The sequence below is a fragment of the Anas platyrhynchos genome, chromosome 1 (assembly GCF_047663525.1).
Source record: "Anas platyrhynchos isolate ZD024472 breed Pekin duck chromosome 1, IASCAAS_PekinDuck_T2T, whole genome shotgun sequence".
NCBI lineage: Eukaryota > Metazoa > Chordata > Aves > Anseriformes > Anatidae > Anas > Anas platyrhynchos.
The window spans coordinates 155,613,660-155,629,920 of record NC_092587.1 but is presented as its reverse complement, the minus strand read 5'-3'; the positions used below and the strand labels follow the sequence as shown (position 1 = coordinate 155,629,920).

The window sequence follows — 16,261 nt, the reverse complement described above, 5'->3', positions numbered from 1 at the left end:
AACATAAAGACATAAATCTCAGAAAACAGCTATGGAAAACCCAAGGAGCAAGCAACTAAACAGAACACCTCAAGTATAAAAGATTCAATTTCAACAGATCAAAAAAATCAAAAAGCACAATAAGGATGACACACACAGTTGCGGTTGGGAGCTCATTTTATTTGGCTACAAGGGAACAGGGAATTCACCAAAGCTAACATTTCCACAGATAATTGCATATGAGGACAAACACAGTCACTGAGGTCTACCTCATGTCTACCTGAAGTTTAATTTTGCTAAAGCTGTCAAGTTCAAACATTTCATAAAAATAATAAATAAAAAGTAAATCTGCTTTTTGAAAAGCTAAGGAATAAGGTAAATGAAATGAAGGAAAATCCAGGTTTATGGTGTCCTACACCTTTTGAAATAATTTTTTTTTTTGGTAATTTGTCATTTCTTTGGTATACCAACTTGTAAGAAATGACTGAGTCCCAAATAGGATTGCAATTAAATTGAAGTTTACAATTTATTAAATGAATAGAGGCAAACAAACAGTGCTGGGTGCGCTGGGCGTCTCCGCTCCACCAAGACGTTTTATGCTCCTAGGCTAACACATATTCATCACCACTTTTGGAAAAGGCAGGGTTATTATAATTAGTTTCCCAGGACCCGAACCATCCCATGGATACATGCGTATCAGTCTCTGGTGGTCTCTCTGGGGGTCGCTCGTACTGAAGGCTTGTAGTCTTCCTCCCAGGCTTTGTTCTTCAGTCGTTCTTCAGCTTCTCCCCTCTCCGTATTTATTACTCTCTTGGCCAGATGTCAGAAAGTTGTGTCCCGTGCAATAGACAGAAGTTATCTCAAAAAACTCCCCCCTGTTCTCTTATCTCCCAGACCCGATTCTCAAGGTTTACCTCAAACCCTCTATCAACATGAACTGCTAGACCATTCTTTTGCAAGATACAAGAGCTATATACACTAACCATTCTGTTTCTCTTGGACTTGTGGTTATACAAGGGTATATAAGACAGAAGGTCACATTTAATCATGAGGCCCTAGCATTGTTCCATATTGACACGAATCAGATGAACATATTTCACAAACTGATCAGTTTTAATGCAGAAAGTGCAATGATCTTTGTAATTACAATTCTTTTCCTTGAACATGCTATTTTTTTTTTTTTGTTCTACTTCAGCTATTTAAAAAGGAAACAATTTTCTGGGAAAAGAAAGAAAAACATTTCTAAGGAATTCCTTTTTCTGTCACAGCTATCAAGTTACTTGCCAAATACAAATAGGAAGAACAGTTTCATGTTCCTTTTTTGTCATACATAAATGTCAAAATCTTCTAATTATATATCAATTAATCAAATTGAGCTTACAATTAACAACTAGGAAAAGAGAACCCAAGAACAATAGAAGTAGTACTTACAGGTTAAATTCTCTAGACATGTCGTTGTTTGAGCTGGGACTTTTATCATTAACCAAATATGAACTTCTTTTTCCCCTCTTTTTATCATTTTAGTAATGATCAGGTTTACCTATTTTTAACATTTATTGACATTGTTGTGTTTCTTGTGGACATCATAGAGTGAATCTATGCTCAAAGAGTCAAATTAAATGTTGCTATTACTACATATATTTTACACATTCCTGCTGGCCTAACTATCATATAGTTTTCTTATAGAATCATAGAGTCATAGCATATCCCAAATTGGAAGGTACACACAAGGAGCATTCATTGAGCCTAACTCCTGGGTCCCCAAAGGACAACCCAAAAAATAAGACCATGTGTCTGAGAACAATGTCCAAGCAATTCTTGAATGCTGGCAGGCTTGGTGCTGTCACCACTTCCCTGGGGAGCCCATTCCAGTTCCTGATCACCCTTTTGGTGAAGAACCCTTTCCTGATATCCAGCCTGAACCTCCCCCATTCCATGCCATTCCCTCAGTCCTGTCACTGTCCCCAGAGAGCAGAGCTCAGCGCCTGACCCTCCATTCCCCTCATGAGGGAGCTGCAGCCCCTCTCAGTCTTCTCTTTTTTGGGCTGAAAAAACCCAGTGACTTCAGCCACTCCACATACATCTTCCATATAATTTCTTAATCATATAGTTTCAGCTTGTACTACATAAAATACAATGAGGATCATGAATTATTAAAATCAATGATTCTCAATAGTCTATACAAACAATATTTTTCTGTTTATTTTTGATTATGAAATTACCAGAAAAGAGTTAAATTTCTTGTGCTATACAACAGATTTAGTGGAAATAGTCCTGATGATTTCACTAGGATCTAGATCAGTGCCACTGGGAATACATGAACATGTATATTGTGTTTATGTAATATATATCTCAAACTCAATAGGAAGTTTTGTTGAGCATTATACCATCTGTCAGCTCTTATTTATCCATCCAAGTATTACAGGGAAATTACTGTCTTCCATGTCATGACTATGGGGAATTTCTAGTTGTAAAATAAGTAGGATTTTTTAAAGTAAATTTAAACAGAACATCATAGTGCTTTATTTTAAATTACAGTGATTTAATAAACATCCCTTGGTGATCCAGCACAAAATATACATCTGAAAGTTTCCCTTCACGTTTACTTTGATGCAATATGAAAACAAAAGTAAACATCATACTTGATTGTAGCCACCGTCACTGTACAGCAGTGTCCCACCCACACATTTTTATGGCATGCTTATGTGAAAAAGTTTGCCCCAGAAAATAAATACCAGTGAGAGCTTTATTTTGGCTGCTGATTGAGATCACTGCAAACATTACAATGACCTCTTCCATGCAGTGTGCTTTTTAAAAGTAATTTCTTGTTCCTGTCTCCAGCAGCCATGCTCTTCCCTCCTGCATTTTTGCTTCAGTGATTATTTCTTTATATGCTCTAGATAACGCATTGAGCCTAGACCTTTCCTCTTCTTTCTCTTTCTCTTCTCAGAAACATTTCTGCTGTAATACTTTTTCTTCTTCCCCTTTGCAACTAATTCATGCTGTCTATTTTTAATTCCAGCTGCCAAGAAGCAAGTGAGGGATAAATGTGGTCCAGGTGCCAAAGGATGAAGAAGAGCATTTGCAAGATAGCATCAGCAGTGTGCCCTTTAAGTTGGTTGTCATTCCTCCAAGCACTCACAGAAACCCCCAAAGCCATTTTTCTCACTTTCCCAGCTCCTGGCTAGCAGTGAAGAAACTGCACTGTGCTGTTAAGTGAAGGGGTCCATTCAGCTGTGGTTGTCTATGGCCAAGCCACCCTGACCACACCTGATCCCACCTAAATCTCTGCAAGTTAAGCAGGGCTGGGTCCAGTTAGTGCTTGGAAGGGTGACCTCCTGGGAATACTGGGTGCTGTAGGGCAGTTTTGTTTTGGCGGCCATCTTGGTCATAGTGACCATGAAGCGGTTGAGTTGAAAATTTTTTGTGACAGGGAGAGAAACTGCCACCAAAACTTCAACCCTGGATGTGGGGAAAGCAGGCTGCAGAGGGAACTAGTTATTGCGGTCCCCTGGGAAACTGATTTTGAAGGCATCAGCGTCCATCGCTGCTGGTCAGTCTTTAAGCATTGCTTCCTAAAAGCACAGTATCAGGCAATTCCAAAGATCGTGAAGGGCCTAGAAGGGAAGAGGTATGACGAGTGGTGGCTAAGGTCTTGGTCTGTTCATCCTGGAAAAGAGGAAGCTGAAGGGAGACCTCCTTGTGGTCTACAGCTTCCTCAAGAGGCGTAGTGGAGGGGCAGGTGCTGATCTGTTCTCTTAAGTGACCAGCAATAAGCACCGTGGGAACGGTGTCAAGCGGCGAAAGGAGAAGTTCAGGTTGGATATCAGGAAAAGGTTCTTCACTGAAAGGGTGGTCGCATACTGGAAAAGGCTCCACAGGGAAGTAGTCACAGCACCAAGCTTGTTGGGGTTTAAGAAGTTTGGACTGTACACTTAGTCATATGGTGTGAATTTTTGGGTAGACCTGTGTGGTGCCAGGAGTTGGACTCAATGATTCTTGTGGGCCCCTTCCAATTTGGGATATTCTATGATTCTATAATAATTGCCTTTGACTGACATACTTTCATTCTTTATACTTTGTCTGATAGTGGGATTTGTGGCACACAGATCAAACACACCTTGAAGAAAGTTTCAACTTTATTAGGGCACACAGATAAATCATACCATAAAACTCGATATGGTTATCCTGGATCAGATCAAAGGTCTGTGAAGTCCAATATCCCATCTCTAACATTGGCTAGAACAGATGACCAAAGAAGAGAGAGAAAAAAGGAAAATATATTCATTTAATGCTCATTTTACTACAGTGTGGTTTCTGCATTTTCAATAACCATTAATTTACATTAACAGGTTGAGTCTCCAATTCATAAAGGGATCTGGAGATTTTGGTTGACTACAAATTGAATGAGTCAGAAGTGTGCCCTGGCAGGCAAAAGGGCTAACTCTATCCTGAGCTGCATCAAGCATAGCATTGCTGCTAGCATGTTGGGGGAAGGGACTGTCCCACTCTGCTCTGCACTGGTGCAGCCTTGAGTACTGTGGGCAGTTTTAGGTGCCCTGATATAAGAAAGGCATAAAAGTATTACAGTATGTCCAAAGGAGGGCTACAAAGGTGGTGAAGGGGCTGCAAGGCAAGACAGTTGAGGAGCATCTGAAGTCACTTGGTTTGTTCAACCTAGAGAAGAAGAGGCTTAGGGAAGACTTCATGGCAGCCTACAGCTTCCTCATGAGGGGGAGTGGATGTGCAAGCACTGATCTCCCTGGTGAACAGAAAGAGGACTCAAGGGAATGGCATGAATCTGCATCAGGGAGGTTCAGGTTGATTAGGAAAAGGTCCTTCTCCAAGAGGGTGGTCAGGCACTCGAACAGGCTCCCCAGGGAAAAGGATCACAGCACGAAGTCTTCCAGTGTTCAAGAAGTGTTTGGGCAATGCTCTCAGCAATATGGTTTTATTTTTGAGTGGTCCTGTGTGGAGCTGGAGTTGGACTCTATGATCCTTGTGTGTCCCTTCCAACTTGAGATATTATATGATTTTTAAAAACAATATTTTAATTTTTTAATAGGAGTGACCAGAACTGTACATAGAACTAAATATTTTTGTGACTTATGAATTTTGATATGCTGAAGTGTTCTCTAGGGCTTCCTGTATTGTTTCATGATTCTTTCCTAATAATTTCTAGCATATGTTTTCTCTTTTTGATTGATCTACTATTTTGATGGAACAGGTTGTCATAAGCCTAATATTCTAAACTGGTGAAAAAAAAATCAAAGCCTATTGTCGTCTTAGATATTAAGGATATTAAGCTGGAATTCTTTTTTTTTTTTTTTTTTAACCATATGAACCATTTTTTATTTGTCCCCATTAAATGACACCACCCATTCTCTCAGCAAATCACTTGTAAGATACTTGCACAGATGATCATAGTTGAACCTTGACCTTATTAATCTGAGTAACTTTGTAACATAAAATATCCTTCAGACTTCACTGCCAGTTTCTTTTTCAAGGCATGGATTAATGAAGACATTGAAAATCATAATTTTAATTTAGGTTGGTTGTAAAGGTCCTTCTGAGGTCACTTCCTTCATCAGCCTCCTGAAAGCATGTTTAGGTTCAGTGTAACATCCAGTGGAGTCTTGAACTCCTTCAAGGATGGAGACACCCACCTCACTACAACCTACTTTAAGGTAGTTGTAGAAAGCAATAAATAGATATATATATATAATAAGTATATTGCATAATATATTTACTATGTATAATAATACTATATATAATATAGTATTAATAATAATATAATACATATCATAGAATCATAGAATGGCTTGGGTTGGAAGGGACCTTAAAGATAATCAGGTTCCAACCCCTCTGCCATGGGCAGGGATTCCACCCACTAGATCAGGCTGCCCAGGGCCTCCAACACCTGGCTGTGAACTCCTGCAGGAACAGGGCATTCACAGCTTCTCTGGGCAACCGGTTCCAGTGCCTCAACACCTTCTGAGTGAAGAACTTCATCCTAACATCTAATATACGCCTACCCTCTTTTAGATTAAAATCATTCCCACTTGTCCTATTACTATCTCACTGAGCAAAGTTTGGTTTCCATCTTTTTTATCAGCCCCCTTTAAGTATTGAAAAGCTGCAATAAGGTCACACTCTTTTCTTCTTCTCTTGTTTAGGCTAAACAGCCCAACAGCTTTTCTTCACAGGAGATTTGTTAATATATATTATACAGCTATCCACTCATTTAGCTGTGTTTTGTAGCTTCTGTTGGCTGAAGAAAAATCAGGATTACTGGCTTCAGATTCTAAGATACTGCAGAGTGTTTTCTTCTTCTTCTTTTCTTCTCTCTCTCTTTTTATTTATTTATTTATTTTTAAACACAGATATCGTATTTGCTATTCCCAGTCCTCAGATACAAAGGCTATTGTAAGTAACAGATAATGAGATAACGTTATTGTTGTTGGTTCAACCATAATATCTTTGAAATCTTTTAGATCTCTTAGGTAAATACCATCTTGTGTTGGCAGTTTATTATTACACCTTAAAAGTATCTTTTTTTTTTCCCACCAATTACAAAACCAATTTTGATATGTAGCTGAGATGTAGGTATATACAGATCAATACATCCTATTGTTTTTAATACACCTTCCTATATAATGTAAATACAAACTATTGCTATACGCAAAGTACAGTTTCAGCTGTGTAATTGTAAATGTGCCTTTTTCAAAACTGTTTAGAAATCTTCTTTAACACAGTCGCACAATTTAGTGAATGCAATTTAAACAGTAGATGGTGAGATATTTCAATACTAACATAATAATGGATTTTGTAGAGATTCACATTTACCATTTACTGTAGTAAAAAAATACTGCAGTCCAGAAATAGACTACTTCAATATGCCCAGAGAAAGTGTGTTTGTATAAAAGGTGTGAAACAGATTTTTTTTCCTTTATTTTTTAAGATGTTGCCTGATGTAACTTTAGCTTATGGTTTTCTATTGATTTTTACAGCAATATTCTTCAGTAATAATGCTTTATATTATATCAAGACTAACGATCTATATTAAATGAACACATCATAAACATATCAAATATGGAAAAGAACAACTAATAGCTTATAAAGAAACGGGTTTAAGCTGAATTCTAGAGAAACAAGATATAACTCTATTTTTGCTCTCCACATGATAATCACTATCTAATATAAAGCAGTTGGTTTTTACATGACCAGAAGAGAGTGTCTGTTGTTGACACTTTAAGGACTGTGAGAATGAAAAACAAACAAAAAAAAAAAACAACAACAAAAAAAAGTGACAGAAACCCTGCTGGTGAATGGTACAGTAGATCATTGTATTCAGTATAATATTTTGTTTCTCATTCTGATACTCAGGAGTTTTCTGCAATAGAAAGATTTATAATAACTCTAATCTATTATTTTTATTTAAATAGCCAAATGAGAACAAAGGAAACATACCAAAATGGTATTTAGATGTTCCTTGGAGAAATATATGACTCTATAAAGCTTGACTAAGATCAGTTTGGTATAATTTGGTTGTTTAATGGCCTACCAGTATTAGTTTACTTTATTATTATTATTATTATTATTATTATTATTATTATTATTATTATTATTATTATTATTATTATTATTATTGTTGTTGTTGTTGTTGTTGTTGTTGTTGTTGTTGTTATTATTATTATTATTATTATTATTATTATTATTAGCTTTATTACTGACAGTATAAAAGGGAGAAGAAGTAAAACTTAGACTTACTTTCTAGCCTTTTGTGCCTGTATGGGAGTTCAGACACATAATGTAAACCTTACATTTCTGATGTGTAAACATCTCTCATGTGTTCTATAAGGTCTATCAGTATTGACCTTACGTATCAGTAAGGTTAAAACGGAAGATGTATGGGGAAAAAAAGTGGAATGGGTTGGAGTAATTGGCCAGCATTTTATTTGCATACAATAAGCAATAATATAGCCTTTACCATTAAATAAATTAACATTTCAAATGAGAGAATCGTGGTTAGTTTTAACTCATTTAAACAGTAGATTCGGAAATGACTGCTGTACAACCCCTCCCTTCAGTATGCTAATTGGTAAAGTGCAGTAGTCATTCTTGTTCTAGCTAATAAATATTTGTGAATACATGTGAAGAATAAGCTTCAGCTACATAAATTGAAAGTACCCCTAATAGTTATACTTGATCATTACAACACCATTTGGAGAAACATGGATTTAAAGCTTTAAGGTTAAAAAAAAAATAAAAGCAAAATAAACAAACGAAAAAATGAGCCAATGTATTACAAATGCTGGAGGACATCTTTAATCACTTAACTTTTGGATTTAGGATAGAAATGGGCAATGAGTTTCATACAATCATCCTGTGCTAACAATATACTCTGAATGAAAAGGGCACTTTGTGGTTTGTGAAGTAAAGTGCTTTAACAGTACCCAGCTAAAAGCTTTGGGTTAAAAAATTAGAGTAGGAAAGAAATGCTGGGACCCTTGAATATGTCTTTGTTCAGAGACAGGACTGAAGATGAGCAAGAATGTTGATTGACTTAGAGGGTTTCAAGCTAAGCAAGTATTTTTTTCTGGTGTTGAAAATATAGAAGAGTAATCTTATGGGGCTATCTTCTTGGCTATGCTATGGACTCTCATTTTAACTTCAGTAAGATAATTATAATACATATACATGCAGTAAGAAACTGAATTAATTCAGTGTGACAGACTTAATTCTATTTGACTTTGCAACTGTAACATTTATAAATTTTAACTTTTAAATAAGGTTATATACAACAGTAGCTATGCAAAAGCAGGTAAAATATCTGACTGCTAACTCCAGAGAAGTGCTCAGTAGTAAAATACTAATTTATAACTGTGAAATATTTATTAAAATTTGCAATGAATTATAGAATCATAGAATTATTTAGGTTGGAAAAGATGTCTAAGATCATCTGGCCCAACCTTTAACCTAGCACAGGTAAGCTCATTGCATCCCTAAGCAAGCCTCATATCCCTTAGCTCTACATCTACACATTTTTGAAGAACTCCAGGGACGGTGACTCAACTGCTTCCCTGAGCAGCCTGTTCCAATACTTCTCAACCCCTTCAGTAATGTTTTTTTTTTTCTAATAGCCAACATAAACTTCCCCTGGTGCAACTTGAGGTCAATTGAAACAAAGCTCATAGGTAGGAATGTCATAATCTATGTAATAATGCAAATGTTGTTCTGTACTTTTAAGCTCAGTCAAAAAAAAAAAAAAAAAAAAAAAAAAAAAAGGAAAGTTGCTGGAAATTAGAAGTGAATACTTATACCTAATGTAAGATATTGTAAGATACAAATTTTAAGCAGTAATCAAACTGATCAACAAGTTGCCAAAACGCATATAAGATCTCAGGCAAAGTCATGATGAATATGTATCTTTTTTTATTTTTTTTTTTTTTTAATTCACCCCCCCCCCCCCCATCATTTCAGCTTAATGTTAACATCAGTGAGAAATCTACTTTAGTGCCAATTATAATAATAAATCTTTGTGGTTCAATCTGGGTATAAGTTACCTGAATTTTTAGCATTTACAGAATTAATAACTTATATGATTAAGAGATAAGCTTTAGGATGCAATAGAAGCTATAATCCTATTTATCCTGTATGTAAACTTTTCAGTCAAAATACAGAATTCATATTACCTAAAGTGAAGAGAAAAGAAAATGGAATTTTAGGCATAAGAAACTGTTGCTAAGTATTTACAGCATACAGAGCCAGTCTTGAAAGAAATAACCAATTGGCAAGAGTGATGCATCATTCTCCTAGTGTATTCCTGAGAAGTGTGGAAATTTGCTACAAAAAAGAAAGCTAAGAAGTATTAATTCCTGTATCAAGAATAGCCTAAAAATGTCTTTGTTTATATATGTTGCCACAACAGGTTTACTGTTCTCTGCAAATGTATTAGAAAACACAAGCTTCACTTGAAAGTGTTGACAGAAATTATACGGAGACCCAGACTGTTTTTTATATATATATATATATATTTTTTTTTTTATTATTATTATTTATTTATTTTTTATTTTTTTTTGGAAATGAGAAACAACTGTTTCCAAAATGAACTTTTTTTTTTTTTTTTTTTCCCATACTTAGTGTGAAGCAGTTCTTATTCTATATAAAGCCAAAGCCAGTTCTTGGAGGCCATCATAGTGGAATAAAAAGGCTGACAAATTCAGTATATTTTACACTGTAGAATATGGTGCATACTGATAAGGGTGCCCTTGGCAAGTGTATATTGTGTCTCAGATATTAGACTACTGGAATCCCATCCTCATTCCATCCACAGATTCATTTTGTTTTAATTTGGTCTCATCTCACTAATAAAAAGTTATTGTTTTAATGGGCTGAGCCTATCCATTACAAGTATAAAATGTATTACAGAGTAGTAAGTGGATTTAAAGTATAATTAACTTTAAATGGATTTGATATTTAAGACAACTTTAAATTCAGATTACATTTGACAAATAGCATGACTAGCTGCCATTGATTTTAGCAGTGGAAAGCATCCTGTTTTCAAGGTTTTTTTACTCCTTAATTTTGAGCTAATATCACACTAGACTGTAGAACTCTATTTCATCTCCTTGCTCAGTGAAACCCTTGGAGTTGCATCAGAACTGAATATGATGCAAATAATTTAATGGAAACAGGTTTACGTGCTAACAAAGTCACAGTATCATAATAATCATGTGACAGAGACATCATTGTCTACGAATGAATACGCAGCACTGCATACAGTAAACACAAACTAAAGTGCAGTAAGCTGTAGTAAAGCACATTTGGTTAAAATGTTCTCCCCAGGGATTTCAATCAATCAGCTGTAATCTCAAAATAAGTTCTTTTCCAAACAACATGACTGTCTCTGTGTGTACAAAATGTTTTCTGAAGTGATGATTGAGGATGGTTCCTCAATGGATGGATTGATGCAGGATGGTTCCTGTAATTGCCTCATTGTTCAGCCTGTGTCACAGAATTATGCTAATCATGCATGATAGGCACATCTGCATATCCAGTGCACAACACTTCTTGGTACTTCATTCTTTCATTTGACATATGGCACTGAATATATTTCTGTGCTGGCACTATTAGAGCTGTTCAGGTAACAGGCCAGCAAAGTACTGCATAAAGGCCAATTGTTGAATTTATTTGTTTTTTTATGAAAAAAAAATATATATATATATATATATATATATATATATTATTTGGAATAAAACAATGACCAGAAGACACTGCTGAAATGATAATATATTTGTTTGGGTTTAGGTCCAGAATGGTCTCTTGGGAATGCTGTTTTATATCAGTCTGTCCCTCTACTGACTTCGGTCAATTTTTCTCAGAAAAGGAAGTTATATAAGTAATAGCTCGATGTGCTTCAAGAATTCTTAGTTACCATAACAGTATCTAGGGAATTAATTTGGGGGACTATAAATCCAAAAATTTTTAGCTTCTGAAGTTGATGCTGGGTTGAGCTGACTCCAGATAGCCTCAGAATTTATCAGAACATAAGCATACCATGTATCCATTTATTCCCTCAGCCCTGAGAAGTGGAGTGTGTCATGCTTGCTTTTTTGTTCCCCTTCATATCATTCTCTACATCAAGGCACTGTAGAGTCCAGGCTATATACACTACTGGAGAATAAAATGTAGTAAAGAAGGACAGGGTGAAGTCCTACCGACTGTTTTGTTTCTCTGAGTCATTGAGGGAAATAGTCCACAGTATTTGTAAGTGGCCTGGATTATTCATAGTATCTTCCTTTGAATGTCGTTTGGAAATTCTGGTCTATATTGCTTAAGGAATGGATATAATTCAACGAACTGGTCACATTTGTTCAGGATAGACTTAGTTCAGATATAAGTGGGTAGAGCAGTAAAACTTTATGGCTGGGTCTAGGGCAGGTCATATTTGAACAGCAGAGCAGCAAGTGTTTACAAACTATAAGGCCCTCACCCCCTATTTTTGACAGTAAGCAGTTTTTGATCCATTCTTGTCTTGAATTTCTGAGCAAGAGTAAAGTAGGATTCTTCTCCACTAACTTTATCAACTCATTTTGTGACATTGAATCTTATATTTTAAGTTGAGGACTTAAACTTAGTTGTTACGTACTCTGCTTTGGAATAATATGTGTGTAATCTTTCGCTTCCATTGGTCCACACAGATCCAAGTGTGGCTATGTTGTTCGACACTTAGGCAATTGGAGCTTGAAATCCAATATTATTATTAATAATTGTTCATGAAGAATAAATGCATGTTAGGCAATGATGATAGAGGAAACATATATTTTCATCAGTTATTTCACTAATTTAGTGAAATTATCCCTCAGCTGCACTTGAAATGCTCTGTTAGCATTCCAGCTCACTTCAATATCTGATTTATCAGCTACCACTTTTTGACCACAACCTAAAAATTCCTTATCAGATTTTTTTTTCCTTTCTTTCTGTTGCATGCCCTTCCCCTCCTTTCCTCCCCAAGTCCCTCCCAAAATGTTTCTATTGGGATTTCAAATCTTGTGTCTGGGTATCTGTTCTGGATCCTATTTACTAATTCTTAGTTTGCTGTGATATTTTAACTTTTGAAAAAAAAAAAAGTGAACACAAATCATTTAATTTGTTAATTTTCTAGTCTTTTTGTGAGATTTGGATTAAGCAACTTTTAGTCATAAAAACTTTGTGAATTAATTACAGCAATTTAACTTTATAAAGATAAATTGAGTAGTACTGACCAATGAAGTACCAGAAATTCAGTTTAGCTGCTCTCTTCTGAAGGATATCAATATATTAACATATATTTAGACTTTAAAAGCTGGATTACTTTAAACATATATACATACACAGTACGCCTGTTTAGCCTTGCTATCACTCAGAAAATGTAATTTCTGCAAAACCAGTTCATTTCTTGTAACTATCTCACTTCCGTGTGCACTCTGTTTTCCTTTCCAAAACAATAAGAAAGGCAAGGCCTCTTCTCCTCTCTAGTTGTTAATCGGTTTGTGGTTGTGGTCAACTGTAATCAATAAACAAATTTGTTTAAGTCTCTTTTTTGCCCTTTCACGTACAGGCTCCCTTCTATCCCTCACCTGAAATCAATGATACATATTTCATTGACTGAATTTAAAAGGGAAAAGATCTAGCTGCCTATTAACAAAATGTAGCGTATCCAAACAAGAAGGGGGTGAATGAATTGTTTAAAGTGACACTATCCAAAAAAAAAAACTTAGTTTTTCTGTAAGATTTTTAAAAGAAAAAAAAAATTGTCATAGTTTTATATTTTGTGTCTACATAGTGTCTATATTTTAAATTCAAATTGAAATTATTTTTTCTATACTGCTAAATTAAGAAATAACATTTCTGAGGCAAAAATTATTTTACTGCTCTTACCAAAAATACGATCTGAGCTCACTGAAGTTTGCTAAGTTTTTCGCATTGTCTTTAATGGTCTCAGATCCATCAAACTTGTGGAGTTTTCAGAGATTAAAAACCTTGTAAATACCACAAAGGCTGTACAGAGGAAAAACGTAATGCATTCAAAATATCAATCTTGAGTTCCATAATTTAAGACAGTCACAGCTAAACACTCTGTCAGCCATAGTACGTCTAGTTATTTTCAGTCAGGTGTGCATAAAATCAGAAAGCAATGACATGATTAATTAGCATCTTCACTGTTTGGCTAACCATTGAGGTTAGTCTTGCATGCATATTTCTTATCTTCATAGTTTTAAGAAGAATTAATAAATACTATATTCATTGAAATATTCATATTATTTTCATACTTGAAAAATAAAATTGTTACATTTATTTTGAATGTCTTCCATTTTGTTTTGTATGAGTCAGCAGTCCAAGTTCTTTTAATTGAGTCTTAATATTTAAAAAAGACTTAAAGATCTGAGTTCTTTTCAGATATTCTAATTATGACAGAGTGCTGTTAACAGGACTATTTTGTTATACGTATTATTTTCACTGCCCTTTTTTGTGCCTGATAGCTTTGGAAAAACTACTATGGGGACTTGACAAAAGAAGACAAGCTAGGGCTGGTGAAGTGAACTAGAAAGAAAATTTGGAATATGGTGATAGAGTCACTAGTATATTAGTTAACTGCTTTATAAATCTAACATAAGTGAATATAGAGCCATCTAACTGTTTATTAAAATACAATATTCCTAAGAATAAACTTTAATGCTCTAGCTTCTGACCTGGACTCCTAATGAACACAGTACTAACAAGATCAAAGTTTCAAACTATATCTTAATCTTCGCTTCACCTAGGATGCTAAAAAACACACTGTCAAATACAACGTGGTAACCAGAGGACTAGGTTTTACACAAAAGTTACCTCCTTTGCTTTTTGATATTAATTATAATAATAAATACTTGTAGATTCTTTTTTTCTGTTAGATAAATATCATAGTGAGATATTTATAAACACCTAGTAGAAGTGTATCTGTCAACATGGAATTTTGAAATGATTGAACTCTATTTAGTAATTCTGTAATACTTGCTAAATCACAGAATTAACTATTAATTTCTATACTCAAAGCATCTAATGGTAGACATTATGGATTACACAGAATACAAACTAATGTAAACTGTACTTTCAGTGGGATTTACATCCTATAACTTAAAATATCTAAAAATCAAAACCTAGAAGCTGATAACTCTCAGCTTCTTTTATAACAAATGGTAGAAATAGGAAACAGCAAAGTTATGTTCAGAGAGTGGTGGGACATCTGTCTTAAAGAGAGTTAGGTAAGTTAGGGAGAATGTGGTAATATTGTCATCCACATATGATTTATTTATTTATTTTTAAGCAAGGTTTGGTAATTTCAAAAGCAAAAAAGAAAATGTAGGTGTGAAGCATTAGAGTCATTAACTAGATAAGGTTTGAAGGGTTTGTTGCCATGAGATATTATAGTCTTTACTTGTATTTTGTGACAAGTCTTTGTTTACTTATTTTAAGGCCACTTGCCAAGTGAAAGCCAGTTGCCTTAAAAAGAGCTTTAGACTAATGCTGAAAGGCTTTATGTGATAGACTTTAGTTCCTGCCTGCAAAAAGCAGGATTTTCTATTTCTCTGCTTAAATGAATAAATAAGATGCTTGAGAAAGCTGACAATTATCAGGTTCTTAAAGAAACGAATGAACAACTAAGTGATACAGAGTTAACAATGGGTTATGATTAATATCCACCTTTGTTTCCATTGTGATTCTTGCTGTTGATTTTAAGGTACTGCGTAGTATAGTACATGGAAAGAATTCCATCTTCTTTAATCTGTCTTTATGCTAAAGAAATACCGCAGGCAGATAGAAAACAGATGAGGAGCTAGACAAAATAATCTGCAGATTGCAAAAAATCTGCAAAAATGGTAAGAATCACTAATTACATAAAGTAATTTAAGTGAGTTTGAAGTGAAACTCAGGCCAGGCACTTGTACCTTTACCTATATTCCCTAATGGCCTGATATACTAGGAATGCTAAAAATACACCTAACAAACAAAAGAAAATGCAACAAAAAAATAAACACAGCTTTTTCCCATCATTTACTTTAAATGATGAAGGGATTTGTCCATATTATCATGTGTACATATTATCTGTGTACATCTTCTTGATGTACTACTTAGTAAGTTATTAAGACATCTTAAAAATATATCTAAATGTTTCAGGTCTAGAAGGTGTTATTATAAGTTCTCATGGCAAATCAGCAACTTAAAACTCCTTCTACATTTGCAGATGGTGGTTTTGACTTGTGTGTGTGCAGCCCCAGGCTATGCTCATGGATATATAAAAATAAACAAATAAAACAAAACAAAGCAACAACAACAACAAACAATATATTTAAACTGCACAATTTGATGCATTTTTTGAGCAGAAAAATACCATGCATAGAATGTGGAAAGAATTGAAGAGCCTGTAGATGGATAAGAATAAAGGTCTATAGGGCATTTAGTTACCAAGCCAAGGCTAATTCCAGGTCCTGGAGTGAGTTGTAGTCAGTCCACTGTAGAGGAGTCTAACAACGAGTAGAATGCAAGCAGCCTGCACCAAATGAACTGCAAAAAAAGAGATCCTCCTGTGGATATTGCAAGGAAAATACAAGTGGAGCCAAAGAATCTAAAAATCAGCACAAACCAAGAGCAAAGTTAATATTTATTTAAGCAAAACAGGTTTAAGAAAGGTTTCCTGAAGTTCTGCTAAGACAATACTTCAGTGATTTCAGACTGCCTTTAATGATCCTGACAAGAAGAG

The 16,261-nt window shown here is 34.9% G+C and overlaps 1 protein-coding gene and 1 pseudogene across 3 annotated transcripts in view; both read left to right on the top strand.

Moving 5' to 3' along the window:
* GPC5 (glypican 5) overlaps positions 1–16,261 on the top strand; it is a 762,495-nt gene that overhangs the window by 315,242 nt on the left and 430,992 nt on the right. The gene's annotated exons all lie outside the window — the stretch shown is intronic.
* On the top strand, positions 3,222–3,342 carry LOC113842458 (5S ribosomal RNA; annotated as a pseudogene).